The sequence below is a fragment of the Pseudophryne corroboree genome, unplaced genomic scaffold (assembly GCF_028390025.1).
Source record: "Pseudophryne corroboree isolate aPseCor3 unplaced genomic scaffold, aPseCor3.hap2 scaffold_121, whole genome shotgun sequence".
NCBI lineage: Eukaryota > Metazoa > Chordata > Amphibia > Anura > Myobatrachidae > Pseudophryne > Pseudophryne corroboree.
The window spans coordinates 509,802-527,077 of NW_026967835.1; the positions used below are offsets into that span (position 1 = coordinate 509,802).

The window sequence follows — 17,276 nt, forward strand, 5'->3', positions numbered from 1 at the left end:
GGCAGGCGGCGGGTGGGAGGGCAGACGGGGAGCAGGTGTCACAAGGAGTGTGTGGGTAACTAATTAACAATACTTCCGCTCAACGTGGCACTGCTGGTCCTTCATCTCCCATGTCTCTTCACCAGGTGGCGGGCGGCCCGGAAATTAAGTGATGTGTTGTGCAGCAGTCAGTGTGAAGTGACTGTGAGTAACACTGGTGGTGCTGATGATGCTGCTGCAGAATCTGGAAGCAATTAATTCATAAATATAATGTACTCTATCAGTGTTTCTCTGACGTCCTAGTGGATGCTGGGAACTCCGTAAGGACCATGGGGATTAGCGGCTCCGCAGGATACTGGGCACAAAAGTAAAGCTTTAGGACTACCTGGTGTGCACTGGCTCCTCCCCCTATGACAATCCTCCAAGCCTCAGTTAGATTTTTGTGCCCGGCCGAGAAGGGTGCACACTAGGGGCTCTCCTGAGCTTCTTAGTGAAAGTTTTGTTTTAGGTTTTTTATTTTCAGTGAGACCTGCTGGCAACAGGCTCACTGCATCGAGGGACTAAGGGGAGAAGAAGCGAACTCACCTGCGTGCAGAGTGGATTGGGCTTCTTAGGCTACTGGACACCATTAGCTCCAGAGGGACCGAACACAGGCCCAGCCTCGGAGCTCGGTCCCAGAGCCGCGCCGCCGGCCCCCTTACAGAGCCAGAAGCAAGAAGAGGTCCGGAAAATCGGCGGCAGAAGACATCCTGTCTTCACCAAGGTAGCGCACAGCACTGCAGCTGTGCGCCATTGCTCCTCAGCACACTTCACACTTCGGTCACTGAGGGTGCAGGGCGCTAGGGGGGGGCGCCCTGAGCAGCAATAGAAACACCTTGGCTGGCGAAAATACATCACATATAGCCCCCAGGGCTATATGGATGAATTTTAACCCCTGGCAGATTCCACAGAAAAACGTGAGAAAAGGCCGCCGAGAAGGGGGCGGAGCCTATCTCCTCAGCACACTGGCGCCATTTTCTCTCACAGCGCCGTTGGAGGGAAACTCCCTGGCTCTCCCCTGCAGTTACTACACTACAGAAAGGGGTTAAAAAAAAGAGAGGGGGGCACTAATTAGGCGTAGTATAACAATACAGCAGCTATAAGGGGAAAAACACTTATATAAGGTTATCCCTGTATATATATATATATATATAGCGCTCTGGTGTGTGCTGGCATACTCTCCCTCTGTCTCCCCAAAGGGCTAGTGGGGTCCTGTCCTCTATCAGAGCATTCCCTGTGTGTGTGCTGTGTGTCGGTACGATTGTGTCGACATGTATGAGGAGGAAAATGGTGTGGAGGCGGAGCAATTGCCTGTAATGGAGTTGTCACCCCCTAGGGAGTCGACACCTGAGTGGCTGAGCTTATGGAAGGAATTACGTGACAGTGTCAGCTCTTTACAAAAGATTGATGACATGAGACAGCCGGCTACTCAGCCTGTGCCTGTCCAGGTGTCTCAAAAGCCATCAGGGGCTCTAAAACGCCCGTTACCGCAGATGGCAGATACAGACGCCGACACGGATACTGATTCCAGTGTCGACGATTAAGAGACGAATGTGACTTCCAGTAGGGCCACACGTTACATGATTGAGGCTATGGAAAATGTTTTTACACATTTCTGATAATACCAGTACCACTAAAAAGGGTATTATGTTGGGTGAGAAAAAACTGCCTGTAGTTTTTCCTGCATCTGAGGAATTAAATGAAGTGTGTGATGATGCGTGGGTTTCCCCCGATAAAAACTGTTAATTCCTAAAAAGTTATTAGCATCATACCCCTTCCCGCCAGAGGATAGGGCACATTGGGAAACACCCCCTAGGGTGAATAAAGCGCTCACACGCTTGTCTAAACAGGTGGCACTACCGTCCCCGGATTCGGCCGCCCTTAAGGAACCTGCTGACAGAAAGCAGTAAAATATCCTAAAATGTATATACACTCACACGGGTGTGATACTGCGACCAGCAATCGCCTCAGCCTGGATGTGCAGTGCTGGGGTGGCTTGGTCGGATTCCCTGACTGACAATATTGATACCCTAGATAGGGACAGTATATTACTGACTATAGAGCATTTAAAAGATGCTTTCTATATATGCGTTGTGCACAGAGGGATATTTGCCGACTGGCATCAAGAGTAAGTGCGCTGTCCATTTCTGCCAGAAGAGGGTTATGGACAAGACAGTGGTCAGGTGATGCTGATTCCAAAAGGCATATGGAAGTATCGCCTTATAAAAGGGAGGAGTTATTTGGGGTAGGTCTAACAGACCTGGTGGCCACGGCAACGGCTGGGAAATCCACATTTTTACCCCAGGTAGCCTCTCAACATAAGAAGACGCCGTATTATCAGGCGCAGTCCTTTGGGCCCCATAAGGGCAAGCGGGCAAAAGGCTCCTCATTTCTGCCCCGTGGCAGAGGGAGAGGAAAAAGGCTGCAGCAAACAGCCAGTTCCCAGGAACAGAAACGGTGGGGGCCCGTCTCATAAATTTCAGCGTGCAGTGGGCTCACTCACAGGTGGACCCCTGGATCCTTCAGGTGGTATCTCAGGGGTACAAATTGGAATTTGAGACGTCTCCCCTTCGCCGTTTTCCTAAAGTCTGCTTTACCGACGTCTCCCTCCGACAGGGAGGCGGTATGGGAAGCCATTCACAAGCTGTATTCCCAGCAGGTGATAATCAAGGTACCCCTCCTACAACAGGGAAAGGGGTATTATTCCACGCTGTTTGTGGTACCGAAGCCGGACGGCTCGGTGAGACCTAATTTAAATCTGAAATCCTTGAACACTTACATACAAAGGTTCAAATTCAAGATGGAGTCACTCAGAGCGGTGATGGCAAACCGGGAAGAAGGGGATTATATGGTGTCTCTGGACATCAAGGATGCTTATCTCCATGTCCCAAATTACCCTTCTCACCAAGGGTACCTCAGGTTTGTGGTACAGAACTGTCACTATCAGTTTCAGACGCTGCCGTTTGGTTTGTCCACGGCACCCCGGGTCTTTACCAAAGTAATGGCCGAAATGATGATACTCCTTCGAAGGAAGGGAGTTTTAATTATCCCTTACTTGGACGATCTCCGGAGAAGGGCAAGATCCAGGGAACAGTTGGTAGTCGGGGTAGCACTATCTCAGGTAGTGTTGCGGCAGCACGGTTGGATTCTTAATATTCCAAAATCGCAGCTGATTCCGACGACACGTCTTCTATTCCTAAGGATGATCCTGGACACAGTCCATAAAATAAGAATTTACTTACCGATAATTCTATTTCTCATAGTCCGTAGTGGATGCTGGGGACTCCGAAAGGACCATGGGGAATAGCGGCTCCGCAGGAGACTGGGCACAAAGTAAAAGCTTTAGGACTAGCTGGTGTGCACTGGCTCCTCCCCCTATGACCCTCCTCCAAGCCTCAGTTAGGATACTGTGCCCGGACGAGCGTACACAATAAGGAAGGATTTTGAATCCCGGGTAAGACTCATACCAGCCACACCAATCACACCGTACAACTTGTGATCTGAACCCAGTTAACAGCATGATAACAGAAGGAGCCTCTGAAAAGATGGCTCACAACAACAATAACCCGATTTTTGTAACAATAACTATGTACAAGTAATGCAGACAATCCGCACTTGGGATGGGCGCCCAGCATCCACTATGGACTATGAGAAATAGAATTATCGGTAAGTAAATTCTTATTTTCTCTAACGTCCTAGTGGATGCTGGGGACTCCGAAAGGACCATGGGGATTATACCAAAGCTCCCAACCGGGTGGGAGAGTGCGGATGACTCTGCAGCACCGAATGAGAGAACTCCAGGTCCTCCTCAGCCAGGGTATCAAATTTGTAGAATTTAGCAAACATGTTTTCCCCTGACCAAGTAGCTGCTCGGCAAAGTTGTAAAGCCGAGACCCCTCGGGCAGCCGCCCAAGATGAGCCCACTTTCCGTGTGGAATGGGCTTTTACAGATTTTGGCTGTGGCAGGCCTGCCACAGAATGTGCAAGCTGAATTGTACTACAAATCCAACGAGCAATCGTCTGCTTAGAAGCAGGAGCACCCAGCTTGCTGGGTGCATACAGGATAAACAGCGAATCAGATTTTCTGACTCCAGCCGTCCTGGAAACATATATTTTCAGGGCCCTGACTACGTCCAGCAACTTGGAATCCTCCAAGTCCCTAGTAGCCGCAGGCACCACATATGAAAAATTAGGTAAGGGCTTTTATAGGATAAAGCCGCCAATTCTGAGACACGATGTACAGAGAGCCAACGTAAAAAATAACAATGTTTATTAATAAAACATATAAAAAGATTAATTGTCAAATAACCGGTGAAAAATATATATAAATATATATAAGAACATTCTACCTTTGAGAAAGTCACGTGAACGTGACGAAACGCGTCAGGACCCGCCCCTATCCACACTCAGCTCAGGTGAAATCTTCCAGGTGTTCCTTGGTCCCCGCTGCACCCTCCTTCTACAGCATCCGACATCAGCGGCTTCAGCGCACACGCCGCCACGACCGGGTTGTGAGAGAGACGATCCATTCCTTTCCGCTGCACAGCGTATATGGGCATTGCAGGACATTGAAGCCGAGGACGCTCGGCTCTTACCAGCCCATTTTGGAAAGGTATTGAATATCAATTTCAACTGAGGGACTTTTTTATTCATTAGGATCCTACCAACACACCTGGTATTTATCAACTATCTAACAAGTGAATCACGGAACTTTTCACCCCAATAAGCTGAGTCATTACAATATACCACTAGTTCACGTCTAGTGACTGTTCTTATATATATTTGTATATATTTTTCACCGGTTATTTGACAATTAATCTTTTTATATGTTTTATTAATAAACATTGTTATTTTTTACGTTGGCTCTCTGTACATCATGTTTCGTTCCTGATATTCAGCGCAGCCGTTTGTTCTTTTTCTATGCTATCACCACAATACTACACATAGTATTCCGGCAAGCGCAGACTATCAGGAACATAAAATTGTGATTATTTAATTCTATGAAACACGTATTGGTTTTCACTTTTTATTTTGATGATTAGGCACTCGTTTGTTGCAGTTTTTTGTTTTGGTCAATTCTGAGACACGCCTGGCTGAAGCCAGGGCTAACAGCATTACCACTTTCCATGTGAGATATTTTAAGTCCACAGTGGTGAGTGGTTCAAACCAATGTGATTTTAGGAATCCCAAAACTACATTGAGATCCCAAGGTGCCACTGGAGGCACAAAAGGAGGCTGTATATGCAGTACTCCCTTGACAAACGTCTGAACTTCAGGAACAGAAGCCAGTTCTTTTTGGAAGAATATTGACAGGGCCGAAATTTGAACCTTAATGGACCCTAATTTGAAGCCCATAGACAGTCCTGTTTGCAGGAAATGCGGGAAACGACCCAGTTGAAATTCCTCTGTAGGGGCCTTCCTGGCCTCGCACCACGCAACATATTTACGCCAAATACGGTGATAATGTTGTATGGTTACATCCTTCCTGGCTTTGATCAGGGTAGGGATGACTTCATCCGGAATGCCTTTTTCCTTCAGGATCCGGCGTTCAACCGCCATGCCGTCAAACGCAGCCGTGGTAAGTCTTGGAACAGACATGGTCCCTGCTGGAGCAGGTCCTTTCTTAGAGGTAGAGGCCACGGGTCTTCCGTGAGCATCTCTTGAATTTCCGGGTACCAAGTCCTTCTTGGCCAATCCGGAGCCACGAGTATAGTCTTTACTCCTCTCCTTCTTATGATTCTCAGTACTTTTGGTATGAGAGGAAGAGGAGGGAACACATACACTGACTGGTACACCCACGGTGTTACCAGAGAGTCCACAGCTATTGCCTGAGGGTCCCTTGACCTGGCGCAATATCTGTCCAGTTTTTTGTTGAGGCGGGACGCCATCATGTCCACCCTTTGGTTTTTCCCAACGGTTCACAATCATGTGGAAGACTTCTGGGTGAAGTCCCCACTCCCCCGGGTGAAGATCGTGTCTGCTGAGGAAGTCTGCTTCCCAGTTGTCCACTCCCGGAATGAACACTGCTGACAGTGCTATCACATGATTCTCCGCCCAGCGAAGAATCCTTGCCACTTCCATCATTGCCCTCCTGCTTCTTGTGCCGCCCTGTCTGTTTACGTGGGCGACTGCCGTGATGTTGTCCGACTGGATCAACACCGGCTGACCCTGAAGCAGAGGTCTTGCCTGACTTAGGGCATTGTAAATGGCCCTTAGTTCCAGGATATTTATGTGAAGTGACGTTTCCATGCTTGACCACAAGCCCTGGAAATTTCTTCCCTGTGTGACTGCTCCCCAGCCTCTCAGGCTGGCATCCGTGGTCACCAGGACCCAATCCTGAATGCCGAATCTGCGGCCCTCTAGGAGATGAGCACTCTGTAACCACCACAGGAGAGACACCCTTGTCCTTGGAGACAGGGTTATCCGCTGATGCATTTGAAGATGCGATCCGGACCATTTGTCCAGCAGATCCCACTGAAAAGTTCTTGCGTGGAATCTGCCGAATGGAATCGCTTCGTAAGAAGCCACCATCTTTCCCAGGACCATTGTGCATTGATGTACTGACACTTGGCCTGGTCTTAGGAGGTTCCTGACTATGGTGGATAACTCCTTTGCTTTCTCCTCCGGGAGAAACACCTTTTTCTGTACTGTGTCCAGAATCATCCCTAGGAACAGCAGACGTGTCGTCGGAATCAGCTGCGATTTTGGAATATTTAGAATCCATCCGTGCTGTCGTAGTACTACTTGAGATAGTGCTACTCCGACCTCTAACTGTTCTCTGGACCTTGCCTGCTTACTTTGTGCCTTCCAATGCACAATGCAAACTACAGGTAGTGCTGCAGGGCCCACACCCTTTTACTTGCCGTACAGAGCAGCTCTGGAGCTGTTACAGTGCCCAGCTGCTGCAAGAAATCAGCTTGAATGCTTCAGGGGCTGGGGCATAGCCAACATGAGCCCCACACCGAAGGAGGGTGGAGGTGTTTAATGCGAACTAGGGGTCATCCAAGCGCCGCAAAAGGCCGCCATGCCCTGCACGCCCCTTTTCTCTTTTCATATGCAGACGAGGGTTGAAGCCAACTTTGACCCACTGCTTGGATGACATCACCGTATGCAAATCCATCTGCTGCAGGCCTTCCCCCAGGAATGCTTGCACTAGTTGTTGCATTTGGTTTGTTGTTTGGGGGTGCTTCATTATTAGGCAGCCTTCTGCCCTCCCATGTTCATCTGAAAATTTGTGTTCTCCCTGCAGTTGTTGTCCCCAGATGAGAGTTCCCTTGTGCTGCCTCAGTTGAATCTCCTTTACTTGACAGAGATGTGCCTGAGCAGCGGCCCTCCCCAGCCCTATCCCAAATCATACTTATTTTGCATAGGAGATACCATGGTCATGAAGATTGTTCTCCCAGGGTGAGGTTCATTCATTGCATTCTGGGTATGCTGACCCCTGTGATTTCCCCAAATGTGGGAAACTCGACTGCATTATTTGTGGTAGTGGGGGACTGTGTTTGTGCTTTCCTCTGGTCAGCTCTGGTAAAAGTCAGATTTATTTGTCTCAGATCTTCCTCTAGCCTTGTTCTTCTTTCGAGAGTTCCCTTGTGCTGCCTCAGTTGGATCTCCTTCACTTGACAGGGGGGTACCCGAGCAGCGACCCTCCCCAGCTCTAGCCCAACTTCTACTTACCTGGCAGGTGAGATACTATGATCATGTAGGTGCTTCTCCCAGGGCAAGGCTCACCCATTGCACTCTGGGTGTGCTGCTCCTGCGATTTCCCCAAATGTGGGAAACTTGACTGCATAATTTGTGTTTCCCCTGGTCGGCTCTCATATAATTCAGATCTCTTTGTCTCAGGTCTCTCTCCAGCCTAGTTTGCTGTCTGTTTCAACTTCTCTTTTCTTGAGCCGCTCCCTTCTATGCCCTTGCGCACTATCCTGACTTCTCCCGTCTGCTTACTTTGTGCCTTCCAATGCACAATGCAAACTACAGGTAGTGCTGCAGGGCCCACACCCTTTTACTTGCCGTTCAGAGCAGCTCTGGAGCTGTTACAGTGCCCAGCTGCTGCAAGAAATCAGCTTGAATGCTTCAGGGGCTGGGGCATAGCCAACATGAGCCCCACACCGAAGGAGGGTGGAGGTGTTTAATGCGAACTAGGGGTCATCCAAGCGCCGCAAAAGGCCGCCATGCCCTGCACGCCCCTTTTCTCTTTTCATATGCAGACGAGGGTTGAAGCCAACTTTGACCCACTGCTTGGATGACATCACCATATGCAAATCCATCTGCTGCTGGCCTTCCCCCAGGAATGCTTGTACTAGTTGTTGCATTTGGTTTGTTGTTTGGGGGTGCTTCAGTATTAGGCAGCCTTCTGCCCTCCCATGTTTATCTGGAAATATGTGTTCTCCCTGCAGTTGTTGTCCCCAGATGAGAGTTCCCTTGTGCTGCCTCAGTTGAATCTCCTTTACTTGACAGAGATGTGCCTGAGCAGCGGCCCTCCCCAGCCCTATCCCAAATCATACTTATTTTGCATAGGCGATACCATGGTCATGAAGATTGTTCTCCCAGGGTGAGGTTCATTCATTGCATTCTGGGTATGCTGACCCCTGTGATTTCCCCAAATGTGGGAAACACGACTGCATTATTTGTGGTAGTGGGGGACTGTGTTTGTGCTTTCCTCTGGACAGCTCTGGTAAAAGTCAGATTTATTTGTCTCAGATCTTCCTCTAGCCTTGTTCTTCTTTCGAGAGTTCCCTTGTGCTGCCTCAGTTGGATCTCTTTCACTTGACAGGGGGGTGCCAGAGCAGCGACCCTCCCCAGCTCTAGCCCAACTCCTACTTACCTGCCAGGTGAGATACTTTGATCATGAAGGTGCTTCTCCCAGGGCAAGGCTCACCCATTGCACTCTGGGTGTGGTGCCCCTGCGATTTCCCCAAATGTGGGAAGCTTGACTGCATAATTTGTGTTTCCCCTGGTCAGCTCTCGTATAATTCAGATCTCTTTGTCTCAGGTCTCTCTCCAGCCTAGTTTGCTGTCTGTTTCCACTTCTTTTTTCATGAGCCCCTCCCTTTTATACCCTTGTGCACTATCCTGACTTCTCCTCCTGTCTGCTTACTTTGTGCCTTCCAATGCACAATGCAAACTACAGGTAGTGCTGCAGGGCCCACACCCTTTTACTTGCCGTACAGAGCAGCTCTGGAGCTGTTACAGTGCCCAGCTGCTGCAAGAAATCAGCTTGAATGCTTCAGGGGCTGGGGCATAGCCAACATGAGCCCCACACCGAAGGAGGGTGGAGGTGTTTAATGTGAACTAGGGGTCATCCAAGCGCCGCAAAAGGCCGCCATGCCCTGCACGCCCCTTTTCTCTTTTCATATGCAGACGAGGGTTGAAGCCAACTTTGACCCACTGCTTGGATGACATCACCGTATGCAAATCCATCTGCTGCAGGCCTTCCCCCAGGAATGCTTGCACTAGTTGTTGCATTTGGTTTGTTGTTTGGGGGTGCTTCAGTATTAGGCAGCCTTCTGCCCTCCCATGTTCATCTGAAAATATGTGTTCTCCCTGCAGTTGTTGTCCCCAGATGAGAGTTCCCTTGTGCTGCCTCAGTTGAATCTCCTTTACTTGACATAGATGTGCCTGAGCAGCGGCCCTCCCCAGCCCTATCCCAAATCATACTTATTTTGCATAGGAGATACCATGGTCATGAAGATTGTTCTCCCAGGGTGAGGTTCATTCATTGTATTCTGGGTATGCTGACCCCTGTGATTTCCCCAAATGTGGGAAACTCGACTGCATTATTTGTGGTAGTGGGGGACTGTGTTTGTGCTTTCCTCTGGTCAGCTCTGGTAAAAGTCAGATTTATTTGTCTCAGATCTTCCTCTAGCCTTGTTCTTCTTTCGAGAGTTCCCTTGTGCTGCCTCAGTTGGATCTCTTTCACTTGACAGGGGGGTGCCCGAGCAGCGACCCTCCCCAGCTCTAGCCCAACTCCTACTTACCTGCCAGGTGAGATACTATGATCATGAAGGTGCTTCTCCCAGGGCAAGGCTCACCCATTGCACTCTGATTTCCCCAAATGTGGGAAGCTTGACTGCATAATTTGTGTTTCCCCTGGTCGGCTCTCGTATAATTCAGATCTCTTTGTCTCAGGTCTCTCTCCAGCCTAGTTTGCTGTCTGTTTCCACTTCTTTTTTCATGAGCCCCTCCCTTTTATACCCTTGTGCACTATCCTGACTTCTCCTCCTGTCTGCTTACTTTGTGCCTTCCAATGCACAATGCAAACTACAGGTAGTGCTGCAGGGCCCACACCCTTTTACTTGCCGTACAGAGCAGCTCTGGAGCTGTTACAGTGCCCAGCTGCTGCAAGAAATCAGCTTGAATGCTTCAGGGGCTGGGGCATAGCCAACATGAGCCCCACACCGAAGGAGGGTGGAGGTGTTTAATGCGAACTAGGGGTCATCCAAGCGCCGCAAAAGGCCGCCATGCCCTGCACGCCCCTTTTCTCTTTTCATATGCAGACGAGGGTTGAAGCCAACTTTGACCCACTGCTTGGATGACATCACCGTATGCAAATCCATCTGCTGCAGGCCTTCCCCCAGGAATGCTTGCACTAGTTGTTGCGTTTGGTTTGTTGTTTGGGGGTGCTTCAGTATTAGGCAGCCTTCTGCCCTCCCATGTTCATCTGAAAATATGTGTTCTCCCTGCAGTTGTTGTCCCCAGATGAGAGTTCCCTTGTGCTGCCTCAGTTGAATCTCCTTTACTTGACAGAGATGTGCCTGAGCAGCGGCCCTCCCCAGCCCTATCCCAAATCATACTTATTTTGCATAGGAGATACCATGGTCATGAAGATTGTTCTCCCAGGGTGAGGTTCATTCATTGCATTCTGGGTATGCTGACCCCTGTGATTTTCCCAAATTTGGGAAACTCGACTGCATTATTTGTGGTAGTGGGGGACTGTGTTTGTGCTTTCCTCTGGTCAGCTCTGGTAAAAGTCAGATTTCTTTGTCTCAGATCTTCCTCTAGCCTTGTTCTTCTTTCGAGAGTTTCCTTGTGCTGCCTCAGTTGGATCTCCTTCACTTGACAGGGGGGTGCCCGAGCAGCGACCCTCCCAAGCTCTAGCCCAACTCCTACTTACCTGCCAGGTGAGATACTATAATCAGGAAGGTGCTTCTCCCAGGGCAAGGCTCACCCATTGCACTCTGGGTGTGCTGCTCCTGCGATTTCCCCAAATGTGGGAAACTTGACTGCATAGTTTGTGTTTCCCCTGGTCGTCTCTCGTATAATTCAGATCTCTTTGTCTCAGGTCTCTCTCCAGCCTAGTTTGCTGTCTGTTTCAACTTCTCTTTTCTTGAGCCGCTCCCTTCTATGCCCTTGCGCACTATCCTGACTTCTCCCGTCTGCTTACTTTGTGCCTTCCAATGCACAATGCAAACTACAGGTAGTGCTGCAGGGCCCACACCCTTTTACTTGCCGTTCAGAGCAGCTCTGGAGCTGTTACAGTGCCCAGCTGCTGCAATAAATCAGCTTGAATGCTTCAGGGGATGGGGCATGGCCAACATGAGCCCCACACCAAAGGAGGGTGGGGGTGTTTAATGCGAACTAGGGGTCATCCAAGCACCGCAAAAGGCCGCCATGCCCTGCACGCCCCTTTTCTCTTTTCATATGCAGATGAGGGTTGAAGCCAACTTTGACCCACTGCTTGGATGACATCACCGTATGCAAATCCGTCTTCTGCAGAACTTCCCCCAGGAATGCTTGCACTAGTTGTTGCATTTGGTTTGTTGTTTGGGGGTGCTTCAGTATTAGGCAGCCTTCTGCCCTCCCATGTTCATCTGAAAATATGTGTTCTCCCTGCAGTTGTTGTCCCCAGATGAGAGTTCCCTTGTGCTGCCTCAGTTGAATCTCCTTTACTTGACAGAGATGTGCATGAGCAGCGGCCCTCCCCAGCCCTATCCCAAATCATACTTATTTTGCATAGGAGATACCATGGTCATGAAGATTACTCTCCCAGGGTGAGGTTCATTCATTGCATTCTGGGTATGCTGACCCCTGTGATTTCCCCAAATGTGGGAAACGCGACTGCTTTATTTGTTGGTAGTGGGGGACTGTGTTTGTGTTTTCCTCTGGTCAGCTCTGGTAAAAGTCAAATTTCTTTGTTTCAGATCTTCCTCTAGCCTTGTTCTTCTTTCGAGAGTTTCCTTGTGCTGCCTCAGTTGGATCTCCTTCACTTGACAGGGGGGTGCCCGAGCAGCGACCCTCCCCAGCTCTAGCCCAACTCCTACTTACCTGCCAGGTGAGATACTATGATCATGAAGGTGCTTCTCCCAGGGCAAGGCTCACCCATTGCACTCTGGGTGTGCTGCCCCTGCGATTTCCCCAAATGTGGGAAACTTGACTGCATAATTTGTGTTTCCCCTGGTCAGGTCTCGTATAATTCAGATCTCTTTGTCTCAGGTCTCTCTCCAGCCTAGTTTGCTGTCTGTTTCAACTTCTCTTTTCTTGAGCCGCACCCTTTTATACCCTTGTGCACTATCCTGACTTCTCCTACTGTCTGCTTACTTTGTGCCTTCCAATGCGCAATGCAAACTACAGGTAGTGCTGCAGGGCCCACACCCTTTTACTTGCCTTACTGAACAGCTCTGGAGCTGTTACAGTGCCAAGCTGCTGCAAGAAATCAGCTTGAATGCTTCAGGGGATGGGGCATGGCCAACATGAGCCCCACACCGAAGGAGGGTGGAGGTGTTTAATGCGAACTAAGGGTCATCCAAGCGCCGCAAAAGGCCGCCATGCCCTGCATACCCCTTTTCTCTTTTCATATGCAGATGAGGGTTCCAGCCAACTTTGGCCCACTGCTTGGATGACATCACCGTATGCAATTCCGTCTTCTGCAGAACTTCCCCCAGGAATGCTTGTACTAGTTGTTGCATTTGGTTTGTTGTTTGGGGGTGCTTCAGTATTAGGCAGCCTTCTGCCCTCCCATGTTCATCTGAAAATATGTGTTCTCCCTGCAGTTGTTGTCCCCAGATGAGAGTTTCCTTGTGCTGCCTCAGTTGAATCTCCTTTACTTGACAGATGTGCATGAGCAGCGGCCCTCCCCAGCCCTATCCCAAATCATACTTATTTTGCATAGGAGATACCATGGTCATGAAGATTGTTCTCCCAGGGTGAGGTTCATTCATTGCATTTTGGGTATGCTGACCCCTGTGATTTCCCCAAATGTGGGAAACTCGACTGCATTATTTGTGGTAGTGGGGACTGTGTTTGTGCTTTCCTCTGGTCAGCTCTGGAAAAAGTCAGATTTCTTTGTCTCAGATCTTCCTCTAGCCTTGTTCTTCTTTCGAGAGTTCCCTTGTGCTGCCTCAGTTGGATCTCTTTCACTTGACAGGGGGGTGCCCGAACAGCGACTTTCCCCAGCTCTAGCCCAACTCCTACTTACCTGCCAGGTGAGATACTATGATCATGAAGGTGCTTCTCCCAGGGCAAGGCTCACCCATTGCACTCTGGGTGTGCTGCCCCTGCGATTTCCCCAAATGTGGGAAACTTGACTGCATAATTTGTGTTTCCCCTGGTCGGCTCTCGTATAATTCAGATCTCTTTGTCTCAGGTCTCTCTCCAGCCTAGTTTGCTGTCTGTTTCCACTTCTCTTTTCTTCAGCCGCTCCCTTCTATACCCTTGTGCACTATCCTGACTTCTCCTCCCGTCTGCTTACTTTGTGCCTTCCAATGCACAATGCAAACTACAGGTAGTGCTGCAGGGCCCACACCCTTTTACTTGCCTTACAGAGCAGCTCTGGAGCTGTTACAGTGCCCAGCTGCTGCAAGAAATCAGCTTGAATGCTTCAGGGGATGGGGCATGGCCAACATGAGCCCCACACCAAAGGAGGGTGGAGGTGTTTAATGCGAACTAGGGGTCATCCAAGCACCGCAAAAGGCCGCCATGCCCTGCACGCCCCTTTTCTCTTTTCATATGCAGATGAGGGTTGAAGCCAACTTTGACCCACTGCTTGGATGACATCACCGTATGCAAATCCGTCTTCTGCAGAACTTCCCCCAGGAATGCTTGCACTAGTTGTTGCATTTGGTTTGTTGTTTGGGGGTGCTTCAGTATTAGGCAGCCTTTTGCCCTCCCATGTTCATCTGAAAATATGTGTTCTCCCTGCAGTTGTTGTCCCAAGATGAGAGTTCCCTTGTGCTGCCTCAGTTGAATCTCCTTTACTTGACAGAGATGTGCATGAGCAGCGGCCCTCCCCAGCCCTATTCCAAATCATACTTATTTTGCATAGGAGATACCATGGTCATGAAGATTTTTCTCCCAGGGTGAGGTTCATTCATTGCATTTTGGGTATGCTGACCCCTGTGATTTCCCCAAATGTGGGAAACTTGACTGCATTATTTGTGGTAGTGGGAGACTGTGTTTGTGCTTTCCTCTGGTCAGCTCTGGTAAAAGTCAGATTTCTTTGTCTCAGATTTTCCTTTAGCCTTGTTCTTCTTCCGAGAGTTCCCTTGTGCTGCCTCAGTTGGATCTCCTTCACTTTACAGGGGGGTACCCGAGCAGCGACCCTCCCCAGCTCTAGCCCAACTCCTACTTACCTGCCAGGTGAGATACTATGATCATGAAGGTGCTTCTCCCAGGGCAAGGCTCACCCATTGTACTCTGGGTGTGCTGCTCCTGCGATTTCCCCAAATGTGGGAAACTTGACTGCATAATTTGTGTTTCCCCTGGTCGGCTCTCGTATAATTCAGATCTCTTTGTCTCAGGTCTCTCTCCAGCCTAGTTTGCTGTCTGTTTCCACTTCTCTTTTCTTCAGCCGCTCCCTTCTATACCCTTGTGCACTATCCTGACTTCTCCTCCCGTCTGCTTACTTTGTGCCTTCCAATGCACAATGCAAACTACAGGTAGTGCTGCAGGGCCCACACCCTTTTACTTGCCTTACAGAGCAGCTCTGGAGCTGTTACAGTGCCCAGCTGCTGCAAGAAATCAGCTTGAATGCTTCAGGGGCTGGGGCATAGCCAACATGAGCCCCACACCGAAGGAGGGTGGAGGTGTTTAATGCAAACTAGGGGTCAGACAAGCGCCGCAAAAGGCCACCATGCCCTGCACGCCCCTTTTCTGTTTTCATATGCAGACGAGGGTTGAAGCCAACTTTGACCCACTGCTTGGATGACATCACCATATGCAAATCCATCTGCGGCAGGCCTTCCCCCAGGAATGCTTGCACTAGTTGTTGCATTTGGTTTGTTGTTTGGAGGTGCTTCAGTATTAGGCAGCCTTCTGCCCTCCCATGTTCATCTGAAAATATGTGTTCTCCCTGCAGTTGTTGTCCCAAGATGAGAGTTCCCTTGTGCTGCCTCAGTTGAATCTCCTTTACTTGACAGAGATGTGCATGAGCAGCGGCCCTCCCCAGCCCTATTCCAAATCATACTTATTTTGCATAGGAGATACCATGGTCATGAAGATTTTTCTCCCAGGGTGAGGTTCATTCATTGCATTTTGGGTATGCTGACCCCTGTGATTTCCCCAAATGTGGGAAACTTGACTGCATTATTTGTGGTAGTGGGAGACTGTGTTTGTGCTTTCCTCTGGTCAGCTCTGGTAAAAGTCAGATTTCTTTGTCTCAGATTTTCCTTTAGCCTTGTTCTTCTTTCGAGAGTTCCCTTTTGCTGCCTCAGTTGGATCTCCTTCACTTTACAGGGGGGTACCCGAGCAGCGACCCTCCCCAGCTCTAGCCCAACTCCTACTTACCTGCCAGGTGAGATACTATGATCATGAAGGTGCTTCTCCCAGGGCAAGGCTCACCCATTGTACTCTGGGTGTGCTGCTCCTGCGATTTCCCCAAATGTGGGAAACTTGACTGCATAATTTGTGTTTCCCCTGGTCGGCTCTCGTATAATTCAGATCTCTTTGTCTCACGTCTCTCTCCAGCCTAGTTTGCTGTCTGTTTCCACTTCTCTTTTCTTCAGCCACTCCCTTCTATACCCTTGTGCACTATCCTGACTTCTCCTCCCGTCTGCTTACTTTGTGCCTTCCAATGCACAATGCAAACTACAGGTAGTGCTGCAGGGCCCACACCCTTTTACTTGCCTTACAGAGCAGCTCTGGAGCTGTTACAGTGCCCAGCTGCTGCAAGAAATCAGCTTGAATGCTTCAGGGGATGGGGCATGGCCAACATGAGCCCCACACCAAAGGAGGGTGGAGGTGTTTAATGCGAACTAGGGGTCATCCAAGCACCGCAAAAAGCCGCCATGCCCTGCACGCCCCTTTTCTCTTTTCATATGCAGATGAGGGTTGAAGCCAACTTTGACCCACTGCTTGGATGACATCACCGTATGCAAATCCGTCTTCTGCAGAACTTCCCCCAGGAATGCTTGCACTAGTTGTTGCATTTGGTTTGTTGTTTGGGGGTGCTTCAGTATTAGGCAGCCTTCTGCCCTCCCATGTTCATCTGAAAATATGTGTTCTCCCTGCAGTTGTTGTCCCCAGATGAGAGTTCCCTTGTGCTGCCTCAGTTGAATCTCCTTAACTTGACAGAGATGTGCCTGAGCAGCGGCCCACCCCAGCTCTATCCCAAATCATACTTATTTTGCATAGGACATACCATGGTCATGAAGATTATTCTCCCAGGGTGAGGTTCATTCATTGCATTCTGGGTATGCTGACCCCTGTGATTTCCCCAAATGTGGGAAACTCGACTGCTTTATTTGTGGTAGTGGGGGACTGTGTTTGTGTTTTCCTCTGGTCAGCTCTGGTAAAAGTCAGATTTCTTTGTTTCAGATCTTCCTCTAGCCTTGTTCTTCTTTTGAGAGTTCCCTTGTGCTGCCTCAGTTGGATCTCCTTCACTTGACAGGGGGGTGCCCGAGCAGAGACCCTCCCCAGCTCTAGCCCAACTCCTACTTACCTGCCAGGTGAGATACTATGATCATGATGGTGCTTCTCCCAGGGCAAGGCTCACCCATTGCACTCTGGGTGTGCTGCCCCTGCGATTTCCCCAAATGTGGGAAACTTGACTGCATAATTTGTGTTTCCCCTGGTCGGCTCTCGTATAATTCAGATCTCTTTGTCTCAGGTCTCTCTCCAGCCTAGTTTGCTGTCTGTTTCCACTTCTCTTTTCTTCAGCCGCTCCCTTCTATAACCTTGTGCACTATCCTGACTTCTCCTCCCGTCTGCTTACTTTGTGCCTTCCAATGCACAATGCAAACTACAGGTAGTGCTGCAGGGCCCACACCCTTTTACTTGCCTTACAGAGCAGCTCTGGAGCTGTTACAGTGCCCAGCTGCTGC

The 17,276-nt window shown here is 49.5% G+C and overlaps 16 non-coding genes and 1 pseudogene across 16 annotated transcripts; all 17 read left to right on the forward strand.

Annotated features, from left to right (window-relative positions):
• The first annotated feature begins 7,371 nt into the window (after positions 1–7,371).
• Positions 7,372–7,535, forward strand: LOC134992332 (U1 spliceosomal RNA). The gene has a single exon (XR_010196511.1). It is a non-coding gene; the product is annotated as a U1 spliceosomal RNA (small nuclear RNA).
• Positions 7,536–7,687: 152 nt separating this feature from the next.
• On the forward strand, positions 7,688–7,829 carry LOC134992354 (U1 spliceosomal RNA; annotated as a pseudogene).
• A 692-nt stretch (positions 7,830–8,521) lies between these two features.
• Positions 8,522–8,685, forward strand: LOC134992251 (U1 spliceosomal RNA). Its single transcript, XR_010196435.1, has one exon. It is a non-coding gene; the product is annotated as a U1 spliceosomal RNA (small nuclear RNA).
• Positions 8,686–8,837: 152 nt separating this feature from the next.
• LOC134991913 (U1 spliceosomal RNA) lies at positions 8,838–9,000 on the forward strand. The gene has a single exon (XR_010196131.1). It is a non-coding gene; the product is annotated as a U1 spliceosomal RNA (small nuclear RNA).
• Positions 9,001–9,674: 674 nt separating this feature from the next.
• On the forward strand, positions 9,675–9,838 carry LOC134992110 (U1 spliceosomal RNA). Its single transcript, XR_010196302.1, has one exon. It is a non-coding gene; the product is annotated as a U1 spliceosomal RNA (small nuclear RNA).
• Positions 9,839–10,810: 972 nt separating this feature from the next.
• LOC134992107 (U1 spliceosomal RNA) lies at positions 10,811–10,974 on the forward strand. The gene has a single exon (XR_010196299.1). It is a non-coding gene; the product is annotated as a U1 spliceosomal RNA (small nuclear RNA).
• A 152-nt stretch (positions 10,975–11,126) lies between these two features.
• On the forward strand, positions 11,127–11,289 carry LOC134991894 (U1 spliceosomal RNA). The gene has a single exon (XR_010196114.1). It is a non-coding gene; the product is annotated as a U1 spliceosomal RNA (small nuclear RNA).
• Positions 11,290–11,960: 671 nt separating this feature from the next.
• LOC134992425 (U1 spliceosomal RNA) lies at positions 11,961–12,125 on the forward strand. The gene has a single exon (XR_010196597.1). It is a non-coding gene; the product is annotated as a U1 spliceosomal RNA (small nuclear RNA).
• Positions 12,126–12,277: 152 nt separating this feature from the next.
• On the forward strand, positions 12,278–12,440 carry LOC134992409 (U1 spliceosomal RNA). Its single transcript, XR_010196582.1, has one exon. It is a non-coding gene; the product is annotated as a U1 spliceosomal RNA (small nuclear RNA).
• Positions 12,441–13,112: 672 nt separating this feature from the next.
• Positions 13,113–13,274, forward strand: LOC134992117 (U1 spliceosomal RNA). Its single transcript, XR_010196308.1, has one exon. It is a non-coding gene; the product is annotated as a U1 spliceosomal RNA (small nuclear RNA).
• A 153-nt stretch (positions 13,275–13,427) lies between these two features.
• Positions 13,428–13,590, forward strand: LOC134992387 (U1 spliceosomal RNA). Its single transcript, XR_010196560.1, has one exon. It is a non-coding gene; the product is annotated as a U1 spliceosomal RNA (small nuclear RNA).
• A 674-nt stretch (positions 13,591–14,264) lies between these two features.
• On the forward strand, positions 14,265–14,428 carry LOC134992265 (U1 spliceosomal RNA). Its single transcript, XR_010196448.1, has one exon. It is a non-coding gene; the product is annotated as a U1 spliceosomal RNA (small nuclear RNA).
• Positions 14,429–14,580: 152 nt separating this feature from the next.
• On the forward strand, positions 14,581–14,743 carry LOC134992461 (U1 spliceosomal RNA). The gene has a single exon (XR_010196623.1). It is a non-coding gene; the product is annotated as a U1 spliceosomal RNA (small nuclear RNA).
• Positions 14,744–15,417: 674 nt separating this feature from the next.
• Positions 15,418–15,581, forward strand: LOC134992266 (U1 spliceosomal RNA). The gene has a single exon (XR_010196449.1). It is a non-coding gene; the product is annotated as a U1 spliceosomal RNA (small nuclear RNA).
• Positions 15,582–15,733: 152 nt separating this feature from the next.
• Positions 15,734–15,896, forward strand: LOC134992463 (U1 spliceosomal RNA). Its single transcript, XR_010196625.1, has one exon. It is a non-coding gene; the product is annotated as a U1 spliceosomal RNA (small nuclear RNA).
• A 674-nt stretch (positions 15,897–16,570) lies between these two features.
• LOC134992293 (U1 spliceosomal RNA) lies at positions 16,571–16,734 on the forward strand. Its single transcript, XR_010196474.1, has one exon. It is a non-coding gene; the product is annotated as a U1 spliceosomal RNA (small nuclear RNA).
• A 152-nt stretch (positions 16,735–16,886) lies between these two features.
• LOC134992443 (U1 spliceosomal RNA) lies at positions 16,887–17,049 on the forward strand. Its single transcript, XR_010196614.1, has one exon. It is a non-coding gene; the product is annotated as a U1 spliceosomal RNA (small nuclear RNA).
• Positions 17,050–17,276: the final 227 nt, after the last annotated feature.